Source organism: Cynocephalus volans, chromosome 9, assembly GCF_027409185.1.
Source record: "Cynocephalus volans isolate mCynVol1 chromosome 9, mCynVol1.pri, whole genome shotgun sequence".
Classification (NCBI taxonomy): Eukaryota; Metazoa; Chordata; class Mammalia; order Dermoptera; family Cynocephalidae; genus Cynocephalus; species Cynocephalus volans.
In genome coordinates this window covers 47,089,827-47,105,469 of record NC_084468.1, presented here as the reverse complement: position 1 = coordinate 47,105,469, position 15,643 = coordinate 47,089,827, and positions in this window count along the sequence as shown.

The following is a 15,643-nucleotide window of genomic DNA, read 5'->3' as shown; positions in this document are numbered from 1 at the left end:
CCCGCCATGGGTTCAGATCCTATATAGGAATGGCCGGTGTACTCACTGGCTGAGTACCAGTCACGAAAAAGACAAAAAAAAAAAAAAAAAAAACCCTTAATATACACAACCATATTAAAAACAACAACAAACCTTCTACATGTTGAAAGTACTATGGTCAAAAGACAAAGAATAAGCCAGGAAAAAGTTTACAACTAATATCATAGAGCTAATACATAAAGAACTCCTAAAAATTGACAGTAAAATGACTAACAAATAATAGAATATCTTAGGAAAATAATTTTAAAATAGGCAAAGCTTTAAAAATTAAATTTGTCAAATGTCTCTTTACCATATGAAGAAACTCAAACTCAGTGAAAATAAGAGGCACATAAATGAAAACTGAGATGTAAAGGATGAGTAGGTAGTCAAGTTAAAAAAAAGATAAAAACAAGCTAGGATACTGATAAACTAACAATAGCCATTGCATATTGAGTGCTTGCTTGCTAGGTTCTGTTCCATGTGCAGCTTTATATAATGCATGCTTTACACTTGCCATTTCATTTAATCACTATACTAGCCCTAGGAAGTAGGAAGCATTGGTATCCCCATTTTACAGATGGGATTAAGTAATTTACCAGAAGTCACAAAGTGGTAGAGCCTTGACTTGAACTTGGAAACTAGGACAACTCTGAATTTGGCAGACTATCAAGGATGGGAGCTCTATAAGACAATGGACAAAAAGTAGAATATTCAGATGAAGCGCAATTAAATTTTGTTGAGACAAAGAATTGCCAGCGTCCTAAAAGGTCAATTAGACCAACCTCCCACATAGAACACAGACTTTCTTTGCAATTTCTCTAACAGATGGCCTTCCCAGCTGCCACCTAAATGCATCCAATGAGAAGAGAACTCTCTACTTTTCAAAGCAGCTCATTGCAGTGCTGAACATCTTTGTTAGAAAAAGTTTTCTTTATATGAAGCTAAAATCTGCTTCTCCATAAGTAGGAGCAATTTGTTCCAAGCAATTTAAAGAAAGTGAATCTTTTCCCACATGCATATGATAACCTTTCCAAATAAGTACCCAGATCCTTCAAACTTTGCTCACATGACATGATCTCCAAGCCCATCATTTATCTGGCTACCTCCTCTGTTGTAGAGACACTCTAGTTTATCAGTTTTCTTATTAAATTTATACCCAGAAATAAGTGCATCAAATTAAGTCTGAGTACTAGGATATATTTATTTCTCTTGATAAATCTGCACAGGACATTCAATGTATATCAACACGGTCTACTATCACATTAGCCTTTTTAGCAACTGAGTCACATATTTTCCATTGAAGAAACATGCACAGTCCTCTTTCTATGGCTGACGTTTTTAATATCAATCGTTAGATTATTCTGAATATAAATATGACATTTTTGGAGCAGAGATCAAACTTATTATAATTTATATCAATAACTATCGGTTGCCTTGTCCCAGCCCATTGGGGAGGTGTGATGAGAGCCAGATGTCACCCTGTATGCATCAAGTTCTATGCTGCAGGAGAAGAATCCCCTCTAAATTATGACTCTGAGATCTTGTATATGAGAGGCACAGCTTTCTCTCTTCCTCTTCTTCTTTTTTTTTTTTTTTTTTGTGACCAGTAAGGGGATCATAACCCTTGGCTTGGGGTCACCCGCACCGCGCTCAGCCAGTGAGCACACCGGCCATCCCTATATAGGATCAGAACCCGTGGCCTTGGCGCTCCCAGCGCCACACTCTCCCGAGTGGGCCATGGGTTCAGCCCCTCTCTTCCTCTTCTGAGGAAAGGACAGAAATCTTTGCTCCCTAGTGTACACTAATTTTCCTTGGGAGGAGGAATAAAAAATTCCTAGTTTCCTACATTTTGGAATGTAAATAACTGTCTGTGGGGGAAGACAAGAGGAGCCTCTCCTGATTTTCAACTCCTGGGATATCTCCTTGGATTCCAGTTTTATCCCCTTTGAAATATAAATACATAGTTCCAGGGAGGTAAAACTCTCCAGAGTTCTCTCATTATCTATTCAGTCACAGGCATAATTTAACTTCTAAGGCTGTTCTTTAACCCAGGTTCCAGTAAAACTTGCTCAGGAAGTCCTAACTGTGCAGAAAAATGAAAATACTCACATGTTGATCTGCATGTGGGATTTGGGTTTGATCCAATTCTTTTTTCTGGGTCCAGATTACCTTGTTTACTCTGTCTCTCTGTCTCTGTCTCTCCCTCCCTTTGTCACCCTCTCTGTTTTACTTATCACAGGTTCCAAGGACTCAGCCTAAGTATCACTCAAGATGCATTTGGCTGCAAGAATCAGAATGCCTGACTAGTAACTAGTTAAGTAACAAAAGCATTTCATGGTCTCACTTGACAAAATACTTGGTGGTAGCAGGTCCTAATTTGGTTTGCGGTCCAATGGTGCCATCAAGGACCTGACCACTTTTCATCCTTTTACTCTCTCTCCTCAGTGGGTGGCTTTTGTCTTCAGATCTTTTGCCTCATGGTCACAAGATGGCTGTCAGGACTCTACGAAACAGGTTTGCATGCAACGGCACCCAAAACAAGAAGTGAAGGCATGTGGCAGGGACTACATGACAAGAAAAAATGGTTCTGGCTCATAGGCTTCTTTCTCACCAGGGAGAAAGATGTCTCCCAGAATCCTCTAGTAGAGTTCCCCTTATTGGCCAGCACTGGGTTGCATGCCCACCCCTAGAGCAGTCACTGGCAAAGAATGCCTGAATCATTTATGATTTATTCCCACACCAAATTAGGGTTCTAATAGCAAGTATAACAGAATATTAAAATCAACTCAGGATTTTTTGAGGAGCTCCTCTTTTTGTCTCAATCAAGAAATAGGGGATTCAAGGGACTACTTGATATGTATCCCGTGAGTGAAGGAAAGAATCCTGAGTCAAGGATGCCCTCTCAGAGTTTGTTAAGGCAACATTTTCCACAGCCATATATGCACCTCACATGAGAGATGACCTAGGTTCCTGTGCCAGATCCCGTGGATTGGTTCCTTCAGCATCCTCTCCAGGCTTCTGATGTGCCTTCCACTATAAGAGGCCAGAGAGCTAAACACTGTGTCTCATAGAGTCCCTTGCAGCAGAAGTTCCACCCTCATCTGCACTCATATGAAATTTGAGTTAAGACCTGAGTGAAGGAGGGAAAGTAGCAGGATGGGAGGCATCCATTTGGCCAGAATAGATGGTGGGAGAGGCAGCTTCAGGGATATACTGCAGCGTTGATCGCTAAGGAGATGTGATCCCAGGAGTGGGAGATGTTTCTAGAAGCTCTGCCTAGAGCATGTTCTTCTAGACTTTCCAAACATTTTTGTAAACCTCCTACAACCTGCTCATAAGTCCCTTTCTATTAAACTATCTAAAGGGGTTTCTGTTGTCTGCAACTAAACCTAAGAGAAAAAAGTCCCGTCTAGGAAGGTCTCTAGGGAAGAGGAGGAATCTTCTGCCAAGAGAAGCTGAGATTAGAAATGCATTTACTCTTGGCAAGTGAATTGCAGGTGAGGCACTCTCGGGGAAGGGAGGAGGGTTTCCAAAGAACCCAAAATAAAAGAGACAGGTTCAAACACCTGGCAGGGCCAGAGAGCAGACGCTGGTTTACAGCAATATTGGTCAAGTTAGGACTTTTCTGTCTCTCTTCCCTCCTCTATTTCCATTAACAATTTGAGGAGAGGAAGAACTGAAGTGGGAACAGGAAAAGAGTAAAGCAAGTGACCACTTCCCTTTTCTTTTCTTTTTTTTAAAAGATGACCAGTTAGGGGATCTTAACCCTTGACTTGGTGTTGTCAGCACCACGCTCTCCCAAGTGAGCTAACCAGCCATCCCTATACAGGGATTAGAACCCGTGGCCTTGGTGTTGTCAGCACCACACTCTCCTGAGTGAGCCCCCGGCTGGCCCACCACTTTCCTTTTTTTCTCTGCCTGCAGCAGGCCCAAGCTGAAGAAGGGTGAGAACATTGACCATGTAGCCACTCTTAAATTTTGATTATGAAAGGAAACTAGATATTTTAATTGCTGACCAAGGACTTATTCTACTTCAAAGACACCAGAAAAATGACAGGTTCTACCTGAGTACCCAGGGGGCAGGGAAAGAACTGGATGTGATGATATAAAATTTAAGTTTTGAGCCAAACCATATTTACTACCTAAATCTTGCACACAAATATACTTTGGCTTCTTTTTCTCAAGGGGAGAGGAAAAACCCATTTGGAGAGGGTGATTCTGATGCACAAACAGAACTTGCCTCACCCCACTCTTCCTGACTCTCCAAAATTGGATGCCAACAGACAGAACTTTCAGAAATATCCTCTACAGAGTCTTAAAGCTTCCAAAAGATGGTACAGATGTATAAAAACATTTAAGAGTTGGAGAAATCAATGGATGCCAAATACAAGGGCACTTTGAAAAGGTTGTGGAAAAATGAAATTAAAAGATAATACAAGTCTTTCCATGAACTTTTTGAAGACCTCTTGAACATAGTGGGATATTATGAGAAGCTGTTCATATATTAAGAAATACCCTTAATTTTCCAGTAGACAAAATGGGATCAACCATTCTCCCTTTCTCCAACCTTCAGCAAATGTGCTGAGGTTTCACTGGGAAGACCACATCCTGAGCTGGATGCTCTGTGGGTCTGGTCCAATGTGGCAATTACTTTTGCTGCATAGAGCTCACATAGCACCCTATGCTTCTTTTCATAACATTCAATAGTCTTTATTGTAATTGATTTTTAAATTTATTTAGCAGGACTGTGAATTTAACTCATCCACATCTCAGAAGTATGGAGATATTGTAGTTCCTTTTGTTAACTAATCCAGGCTTTTTCCTTGGTCCCACCTGCTGTTGAGGAGTAAAAACAAAGAACTCTTAAATCTTTCCTACTTTACACTTAATCCGATCCTATAATTTTAACAGTCCCTTTAGGTGATGGTAGTCTGCCTAGGAAAATAAAAGTTCAGTCTGTCAGATTTCTCACCCTTTCAGCTCCAAGATATCAATTGGGAGTATTGACTGTATACGGGGAGATGTGCCTGACCCTGTGGCCTCTAGAGGGGAAGACAAGCGGTCCTTGGGAGCAGCGTCTTCCACCTCCTTGACCCTAGTCCACCCGGTTGCTCTCAGCACTGCTGGCATGGCAGCTGAAGTCTGTGGCTGCTGTGATTCATAGTATCAGCTTTCTGATGTCTGTCTCTGACTCACTTGCCTCCCTGGGGCTCCCCTCTGAACACCTAGTCTTCTGGTGTAACTTGTTAAATATGTAACTATCATTCATTTTTCTTTGAGAGACTTTGTTATGGGAGATTGAAATCAAGAAGTTCAAAACTCATTTCTTAAAAAAAAATTTTTTTTCATAGGCAGAAAATGGCATGCCAACAATATGATCTTTTTTTTTTTTTTGTGACCGGTAAGGGGAACGGAACCCTTGGCTTGGTGTCGCCCGCACCATGCTCAGCCAGTGAGCTCACCGGCCATCCCTATATAGGATCCGAACCTGTGGCCTCAGCGCTCCCAGCGCCCCTGCGCTCCCAGTGCCGCAGTCTCCCGAGTTGAGCCACTGGGTCGGCCCCAACAACATGATCTTAATTTGAAAAAGAAAAAGGAGAGTAAACAACACTTGCAGCATATACAGCAAATGTTAGTTGTGGTCATTTCTGGATGGTGACCTACTCAGTCAATTTTATTTTCCAAATTTTCTACTGTAAACAGACGTTACTTTTACAATCAGAAAAAGCTATTAAAATGTTTTTTAGATATGCCACACAAAAAAAGAAAGAAAAAATGTACCATTATATAAACTTAAAAGATGCTTATTTTTTGATAAGATTACATTTGGTTAAAATAGAACAGAAAATTAAATTATGAGGCTTTATTTACAGTTTTCTTTTAAATATTTTGTTATAATTCATATATGACTGATCTTATTCTGAGTAGTAGAATGAAGAGATTGGATGATGACAAGGCATTTCATCAAGGCTTTCATGTTTTATGCTTTTCAAGATGGCGGCGGCTGCGGCGGCTGGCGCGGAGTAGCTGAGGTGGAAAAGGTGGCCACTGGGCCTCAGGCAGCTGGGAATCTTGTGGACCTTCCTCTCGCCATCTCTTAAGGGAGGACTGCTGCTGCTGACCGGTCGTGGGGGGTGACCGCCACTTTGCCCCCGGCAGGAAAGGCTGCCTCATTTACAGACAACAGCTTTGAAGTGTGGAGCAGGAAAAGAACTGATTCTTAGCTGCAAAAGCGAGTCTCGAAACAGGGAACACGGCGCCAGGGCTGCTGTGGATGCAGCCAGGATCCCAGAGGCCGGGGCCGCACTGAAGGCGGCCAGCTGCCCTATTCAGGATTTGAGGTTTCAGGCCGGCATTAAAGAAGATTCCTGGGAGCGCCCGAGCCGCGCCGCGTGAACAGCCCGAGGCGGCAGCGGCCGAGAACTGGGAAAGGCGGCAAACCAGAGACAGAGAGCGAGCACCCGACCTGGCACAGCACTGTGAGTGATCCCTGGCACAGCTCTGTTCGGGGGGTGGATGCCCACGCGGCTCCCGCCTGCACCACCAGGCCACTCACCGCCGGTGCTGCCTCCATTTTCCCAGGTGCGGGCAGCTCCGCCCTGCTCGGCCATCACTGAGCCCTCCCACTTGCTTGGGCTGGCGCGGGGGCCTCCGCTCCCACTCCCTCCGCGGTTCTCTGGCGGGGCTGGTGGAGGGGGTGTCCCGGGCCAGTGTCGGGAAGGCAAGGAAGTACGGGCGGGCCGACTGTCACTCCACCATACCCTGGACTCCGGCCCCAGGTAAACTCCCTGTTACTGGGAGGCAGATACCATCTCTGCGGCCACCAGTTTGGAAAAAAGCCTAACGAATGTCTGGTTGGGAATAGTGTGGTAGGAGAGTTCCCAGGTCCGCTTGAACCTGCCGGAGACCAGGCTGCAGGTGGGCGCTAGACTCGGTTTATACTGGGGGGATACAAAGGTGAACAAGACCCGAGAAAGATCTACATAGTGCTACAAAGGCACCCAGAGAGACCAGTTGCCTGTGCCCAGCAGAAACCTGGTAGACTTCCTGGGCGAGGCGGTGCCAAGCAGGGTCCTGAAGGCCCAGCTGATAGACGAGGGGTGCAGAAGACATGCCCCAGCCCAGCACAGTGCGCACAGAGTGGGGAGACGTGCGGCCAGGGAGGGGGAGACTCGACAGAAACCACACACCCGGTGGGGTCGCCACTGCACGATCTAACAGCCTGGGCCAGAGCACACAGAACAGGGAGAAGTCCTGCACAGGAAGTGAAAGCTCAACAGAGATCACACACCCTGTGGTACGTGATCCACCAGCCCAGCAGAGTCCAAGCTGACCAGAAAGGTGGCTCCCCGGAGAAGCCCAAGACCCGAGACAACCACACACACAAGGCACTAGAGGCCAACTGAGCAGTCACGGAGGGAACCATACGAAATTGGCAACCACAGCAACATCCTAGTTAGTCATTAGTCTCAAACCGGTGAACTGTGAAACCCCTGGCCACAATGAATAAACACCAAAAAAAAGATACCAGAAATACAAAAAATCAAGAAAGTACACCACCAAAAGTTAATAAATCTCAAACTCTAGATCCTATAGAACAAGAAGCCCTTGAAATGACTGACAAGGAATTTCGAGTGATAATTCTAAGGAAACTGAATGAGATACAAGAAAACTCAGCTAGATATCATGATGAAATGAGGAAAAGTATACAGGATCTGAAAGAGGAAATATACAAGGAAATCAATGTCCTGAAAAAAGATGTAGCAGAACTTGCTGAACTGAAGAAGTTATTCAACGAAATAAAAAACACAACGGAGAGTTTAACCAGCAGGCTTGTCGAAGTTGAAGAGAGAACCTCTGAACTTGAAGATGGGCTGTTTGAAATAACACAAGCAGACAAAAAGAAAGGCTTTCATGTTTTTATGTGGCTATCTGATACCACAGCAGTAGTGCCCACAGCCTTCATGGCTTATTTTATTTTTGGTGTGTTATAGAGTATAGCCAATACAGCCTCTGCTGTGTAATATGCTAGAGTAAAATGAAGTGCAATAGTGATTGATCAATGGGATTTGTCAATGTCTTAAAAGGTAGTAATATGATTCTTTTCTGTATTAAAGAAGACATAACTTTGACAGTCTGAGAAGAGTCAAAGCTTTTCTCTTCCAGTACCCCAGACAATCGAATAGAATTCTGTGAATTCAGCTACTGTCCCTATGGTAATGACTCTTAGAGCTCCACCCCTCCTCTCTGTACAAATACTGCATGCTCTTGGCACTGTGCACTCCCTTCCCTCTCTTCCTCTGCCTCCAAATGTGTTGAATTCTGAAAATGTCTTGCCACTTTCCTTGCCCCATGCCTTTACTCACATGGCTCTTTCCACCTTGTTGTATCTCTCCCCCACCCAATTTCCCTGAACAATAAAAACATCTGCTTTTTAGACAATGGTTTCTGAGATGAAACACCAAAAGCATAAATTGACAAAAGAAAAAAAAAATAGACAAATTGGACTTCGTCAAAACTAAAATCTTTTGTGCTCCAAATAATACCTTTAACAAAGTAAAAAGACAACCAGCAGAATGGGAGGTATTTTTTGCAATCATGTATCTGATAAGGGACTTATATCTAGGATATACAGATCAGTCTGACAACTCAATAATAAAGAGATAATAATCCAATTAAAAAATGGGTAAACAATTTTAAAAGACATCTATCTAAATAAGATATATAAATGCCCAAAAAGTACGTCGTTATCTATTAGGAATGGATAAACCATCCATATGTATAAGTCATAATGAAATACTACTTTACACTCACTAGGATGACTATGAACCAAAAGACAAATAATAACAAATGTTGGCAAGGAAGTGGACAAATTGGAACCCTCATACATATTGCTGGTCAGAATGTAAAATAGTGCAGCCACATTGGAAGACAGTTTGGCGGGTCCTCAAAAAAGTTAAACAGATACTTACCATATGACAAAGCAATTCCATTCCTAGAAGTATACTTGAGAGAAATAAAAACATACGTCGATACAAAAGCATACGCAAATGTTCAGAGCAGCATAATTCACAATAGCTAAAAGGTGAAAACAATCCAAATGTCTATTAACTGATAAATGGAAGAATAAAATGTGATATGTCCTTAAATTGTAACATTATTTGGCAGTAAAAAGAAATAAAGTTCTGATACATGCTACAATATGGATGAACCTTGAAAATATTATGCTAAGTGAAAGAAACCAATCAGAAAAGACCACATATTGTATGATTTCATTTATATGAAATGTTCAGAATAGGTAAGTCTATAAACACATACAGTCGATTAGTGGTTTAGATCGAATGGTCAGGAAAGGCCTCTGTGAGGAGCAGCACATGAGCTAAGACCTGAATGACAAGGAAGCAGACTTAGGAAGAGCTGGGGTCAGAGGACTTCAAGGAAAAGAAATGAATTTAGTTTAGTGGTTTCATGAAACAGAAAAAAGGCAAGTGTTACTGGAGTGCAGCAAATGGGGGAGAGAGGTAGGAGATGAGTTCAGAGAGGTAGGAGGGGATCCAGACTGCTCAGGGCCTGAGAGGCAACCATAAGGAGTGTGAATTTCTCTAAGAGCAGTAGAGAGCCACTGAAGGCATGGCAGATGGAATTTTCCAAATATAGCCACCCCAGTATATATCCCATCCACGTGCTCTTCTTACAAAGTGACCAACACTCTCCGTTGGGAGGCAGGGTCTATATTCTCTCAGTTTGAATCTAGGCATGGGGTTTGTCACTTCTCTGACCAACAGAACACGGCAGAAGTGAAGCTTTGTGACTTTTGCAGGTTAAGTCATAAAAAGAATACAGTTTTCCCTTTTCTCTCTCTGACTCTGCCTCTCTCTCTCTCCACTTTCCTTGGAACCTAGTCCCCATGCTATGATGAAGCCCAAACAGGTCTTCACAGAGAGACCACTTGGAGGGGCCTGTGTGGAGAGGTACTGAAGCTCCCAGCCAACAGCCAGCATCAACCACTGGTCTTGTGGGAGAATTAGTCTTCAGATGATTTCAGCCCCCAGCCTCTGATTTGCACCAGCTGAGGTTCCAGACATACTGGAGCAAAGACAAGCCATCTCTGCTGTTCCTGAATACTGGACCCAAAGAATCCATGAGCATAATGAAATAATCATTTTTCCTCACTACCGTTTGGGGTAATTTGTTACATAGCTATAGTTACTGGGACAAAAGGGTACAAACAAGGAAGCTTGTGTGATCTGTTCATAATTTAAAATGTCATTTTGGCTCCTGTGAGAAGAATGTTATTTGGAGTAGAAGCAAAAAACTTACCAAGACTCCTTTAGCCATCTCCCAGCTATGTACTCCATCTTACATGTGTTTCTAGCATATCATCTACAGATTTGTTGTATTTGTTGGCCTACATCTCTCTCAAGAAACTTGGAATTTACAGGATATTTCTCTCTCTAAGAAAGCTAAAATAGATCTTTGAAAAATGCTGAAATACTTCCTAATGAAAAGAAATTATTAAAATAGTTGCTTTTTTACTGATGTTTGGCCTCTTCCATAATAAACAGAGGCTTTATAAATTAGGAAAGGCAAAAAAAAAAAAAAAAAACACATTAGAAAAGGCATAAAATTAATAAAAATCAACTTTTTATCTTTTGGTGATACTCTGGACTGACTGAGTGAATACATTTTACTCACTGTGCCTCTCTCTGTGTAGTAGTGACAACAATACTTATCTCTGGGGTTACTGCAAGGCTAATGAAATAACAGTAGCATATTATTAAAGATTTTGGGGATCATTAAAGCTTCACAGTCAAAGGCCTAGGTGAGACTCCCTCTATCCTGAGAAAATGTCTGTGTGTCCAGGTAGGGGCAGTTGCAGCATGAGGAATAAATCCCTTTCTGGTGTGGTCATTTTCTTAAACCAAGGATTTGCACCATTTCATCCATTCACCGTGGGGATCTGAGTTAGATTTCTCAGCCATTGCCAAGAAATACATGATTGATTCATTTCTTTTTTTAAAACTGAGTGCATATTAGTGCTGTGCTAAGCATTTTACAAACATTGTCTGATTTAATGCATAGAATGAACCTATAGGAGGAGTTTTAGTGCTCACATTTTACAAATAAGGTTATTGAGGCACAAAGAGGTTAACTTACTTAAACAAGATCATCCAGCTAGATAGAGCCAGGATCTGAGCCCAGTTTTCTCTGACTTCAGAGCCTGAGCCCTTAGCTCAATGCTGTACTGCTATTGATCTTTTGTAGATGCTGCCCAGTGGGTGGGTGGCAGTAACTCAAAGATACATGTCCCATTTCCTTTATAAAGTCTTCCTTGACTTTATCAGCACAGATATATCTAGCTCCTCTGAACTATTACAACACTCATTGTCTGTATCATTCACTTGGCATCTATCACTTATTCTTATATAGTTTATTTGATTTTTGTGTACATATGTGTTTTGTGCCTGCATCAGTTGGGGATCTTTGCTTGCAAGCTATGGAAACTAATTTCAGCTCATTTAAGTACGCCCTACCACCCCCCACCTTAATATGGGAAGAACATTGGGTAATTCACAGAATCAAAGGAAAACAAAACCACTTGACCATGGGAGGGATAGAAATCAGGATGACTCTGAGAGTCTTTATAAAATAAATGTATGGCAGCCTCCTTTGGTATGAGCACTAGAATGATTTAACTCCAACTACCTTCATTCCACTTAGTGTCACTCTGCTCAAGATTCAGATTCCTGGCACAGAGGCAGAGTGTCTGATTGGTCCAGCTAGTTTAGTCATGTGCCCAGTCCTTGAGGGGAGTGGGGATCCTGATGGATATTCCTACCAGGATCCAGAATGATTCTACTGTGATATATAGAACATGAGACAGTTCAGCTCTGCCTAGAGTAATTCCTAGAGTAATTTGATGAATTTTATACTCCCTGATGAAGAACAATATAATTTTTCAGGCAGAAAAATAAACTGTGTATATATGTCCAAAGACAAGGCTAACAGACAGAAAATTATTTAAAAGACAGAGGACCTTGAAAATAAGCAGATAAATCACCGTTCTTAGGATGATGTCCTAGGGAGAAGCACATCACTTCAGGCTTCATTAGTAAAACTCAAAGTATTCAGTCTATTATGTTCTCATTAACTGTCCCTATTTAGAGCCCTGTTCATTGTGATACATTTTATTTTACTTTAAATTGTTTATTTATTTATTATTTTTTAATTGTACGTTTTTATGAGGTACAGTTTGTTGTTTCAATACATGCATATATTGTATAATTATCCAATCAGAATACTTAGAATATCTATCATCTAAACAGTTACCATTTCTTTGTTATAACATTCAAGATCCTCTTTTCTGGGCGTGTTGAAATATATAACACAATATTATTAGCTGTAGTCACCCTAGAGCATCAGAATTTCCTATCTTGCTGTAACTTTGTAACTTTGTACCCATTTACCACCCTCTGCACCTCCCCCATCCCACTTCCCTTCCCTGCCTCTGGTAACCACTATTCTACTCCCTTTTTTTTTTTCTTTCTTTTTAGTTTATTTTTTCTTAATCGACCCACGATAATTGTATATATTTACGGAGTACAATGTGATATTTGGGTACATTTATACAGTGTGCAATGATCATATCAGGGTATTTAGCATATCCATCATCTCAAACATTTGCTGCTTCTTTTTGTTGGAAACACTCAAAATCCTCTCAATTAGCTACTTGAAGTTATACAGTAATTTATCATTTACTGTAGTGACCTGACCCTATATTGCTATAGAAGACTAGATCTAACTCTTCCTATCTCTCTACAATTTTGTATCCATTGACTACTCTCTCCCATATCCCCTACCCCCTCATGTTACCAGTCTCTAGTGATCACTATTCTACTCTGTACTTCTGTGAGGTCAACATCTTTAGCTTCCCCATATGAGTGAGGACATGTGGTATTTCTCTGTCTGTGCCTGGCTTATTTCACTTAACATAATTTTCTCCAAGCTCATCCATGTTGTTGCAAATGGCAGAATTTCATTTTTTTCATTGTGATTCATTTTACGGTTTGATCAACCTTATAGCAGATTACTCCTCCTGAATAAATAGATATGGATATGAATTTTTATGAGCACACATTAGAAGTAGTATATTTATGGCTATAGTTAATTTAAAGTAAACTTGGTTTACACATTCCAAGTAAAGTTATCATAAGTAAATTTTAATACCACTACAAGATTATTTTTATTCATATTAAATTTTAGGGCCTACCTACAAACTTTCTTATGAAAGCAATTGTTGTTTAGGATTAAATGTTGTGTTATTCCAATACTTTAAAATCCTTTTAGAAAGTTCTCTTTCCCTAAGTGCTATAATATGGGCTGCTCAATGCTGACCTCAAAGTGGTTGCAGAGTAATCGATATTGGCTTAGTTACAGCTTGGCAAAGCCTCAGGGGTAAACTAATAAGAACTGTTGGTCTAGAAAAAACCATCCGAGGATAAGAGTATCTTTTAAAATATAGCAAATGTCAGATATGTTAAATTTTAATGAAACAATATTAAACTTCTTCCAAAGAACCCTCAAACCTTTCTGTACATATTATTACGTAAGTCAGTACAAAACACAAAATGATCATGACCGTGCTTCTCAAGATCCAAAAGTGTTAAATCACTTGCCTAAATTATCCAGTAAATGAGTGTAAAAGTTTGGGCCAGAATTTTTCTATCCTATATAACTTGTTATGCAATGAAATTTAAATAGAAATCCCTAATGATTAATAGTAACTTATAGGGAACCATTAAAGAAATTAAGCCCAATCCCCTAAAATTTTAAATAATCACACCCGTACTCTACTGTTTATATACATGTTATTTTTACATATTTGCTATTAAGGCACACATATCATGATCTACATTTTTCTTTTATCTCTCAGTATAATCCTCCTACCTTTCCCCTCATATTGGACACAAGAAACCAAACAAATGCCTCTCACTTCAGAATGCTCACCAGGAGATTTGTATATTAACCCAGCACGATTTTTTGTCTTTTCTTTCAGGAGAAGGACATATCTTCTGTTCTCTACTTAGCCCTAAAGTACTAATGACACATGGCTTTAAAACAAATGTGCTGTTTCATTTAGCAGAGAAACAATAATTCATTACTTGTCTTGAATATAAAATCAAGTTTACAAAATCGTTACTGAAACAAAATACTGGTCTTTTAATCTATAATAGTTTCTGCTACCACATCTCACCTTCTAATTTTAATTGTAAATGCCTAGAGCCAAACTACTGATGATGGATTCTTATTCCTCTTTTTCTTTTTTTCATAGAATGCTTGTAGAAAACAAACAGATCACTTTCCAGCTATGCTCTCACACTTTGGGTGGCATGTGGAGATTCTAAAGCATAATTTGTGAATAATAAGATGTTGAATTTCGATTACTGTGCTTGCAAAGGCATTACTGTATTACTCTATTTCTGTTGCTTATAACAAAATACATGGAACTGGTTAATTTGCAAGAAAATTAAATTTATTGCTTAGAATTTCAGAGGCTAGGAAGTCCAAAGTCAAGGGAACACACCTGGTGAAGGCTTTGGTGGCGGTGACAGTGACCAAAGCATCTCATATGGCAGAAAATGGCAGAGCAGAGTGAGACTAACTTCCTCATTCACTCTTTATAAAGCCCTCATAACCACGCCTGTGGCCACCATTATTAATCCATTTTCTAGAGCATGTTCTTACAATCCAATCACCTCTTCAAGGCCCCATCTTTCAACTACCATAATAGGATTTCCCACCCTCAACAGTTACAGTGAGGGATTATGTTTGGGCAGACATTCAACCCAAGGCAATTACTGAACATTATTCAGAGTAGGTAACCACTTTTTGCTTTTTTAACTTAATGGTATAACAGGAAGTTTCTGGTGCAGAGCAGGCATGTAATAATAATGGCTAACATTGATTGAGTACAGTGCCAGGCACTGTGCTAAGTGCTTTCCACATATTATTTCTTTTAATTCTCACAGTAGAATTATGAAATAGGTACCACTGTTTCTATAGAAGAGGAAACAAAGCTTACTAAGAGCCATGCAGCTTTAAACAGGTAAGTAGGGCTGGGTCTCAAACATAGAGCTGTCTGATTTCAAAGCTCATGCTCTTAAACATTATGCAACTTATTTTGATAAACAAATGCATTTATGAATGAGAGAATGAATAAGGGTTATGTTGTAGGTAGGAAAAGGAGTTATACACAAGTCCCAGAATAACTATCAGTGGCTCAAACAATAAAGATATTGAATCATCTTGTTCAACAAGAAGGTTAGAGCGGGACAGATTCAGATTAAGCAGACTCCTACTTTTTTTGCTTTGTCATCTCAGTGTGTCTGCCATGTCTCTTCATGATCACAGCTGCCATAACTCTTTTTTTTTTTTAATTTAAAGATTACTGGTGTTTTAGTCCGTTTTGTGCTGCTATAACAGAAATACCCGAGACTGGGTAATTTATAAGGAAAAGAGATTTATTTGTCTTATGATTCTTGGACAGCTGCATCTGGCATAGGCCTCAGGCTGCTTCTACTTATGGTGGAAAGTGGCAGGCAGCCAGTGGGTACAAGCAGAT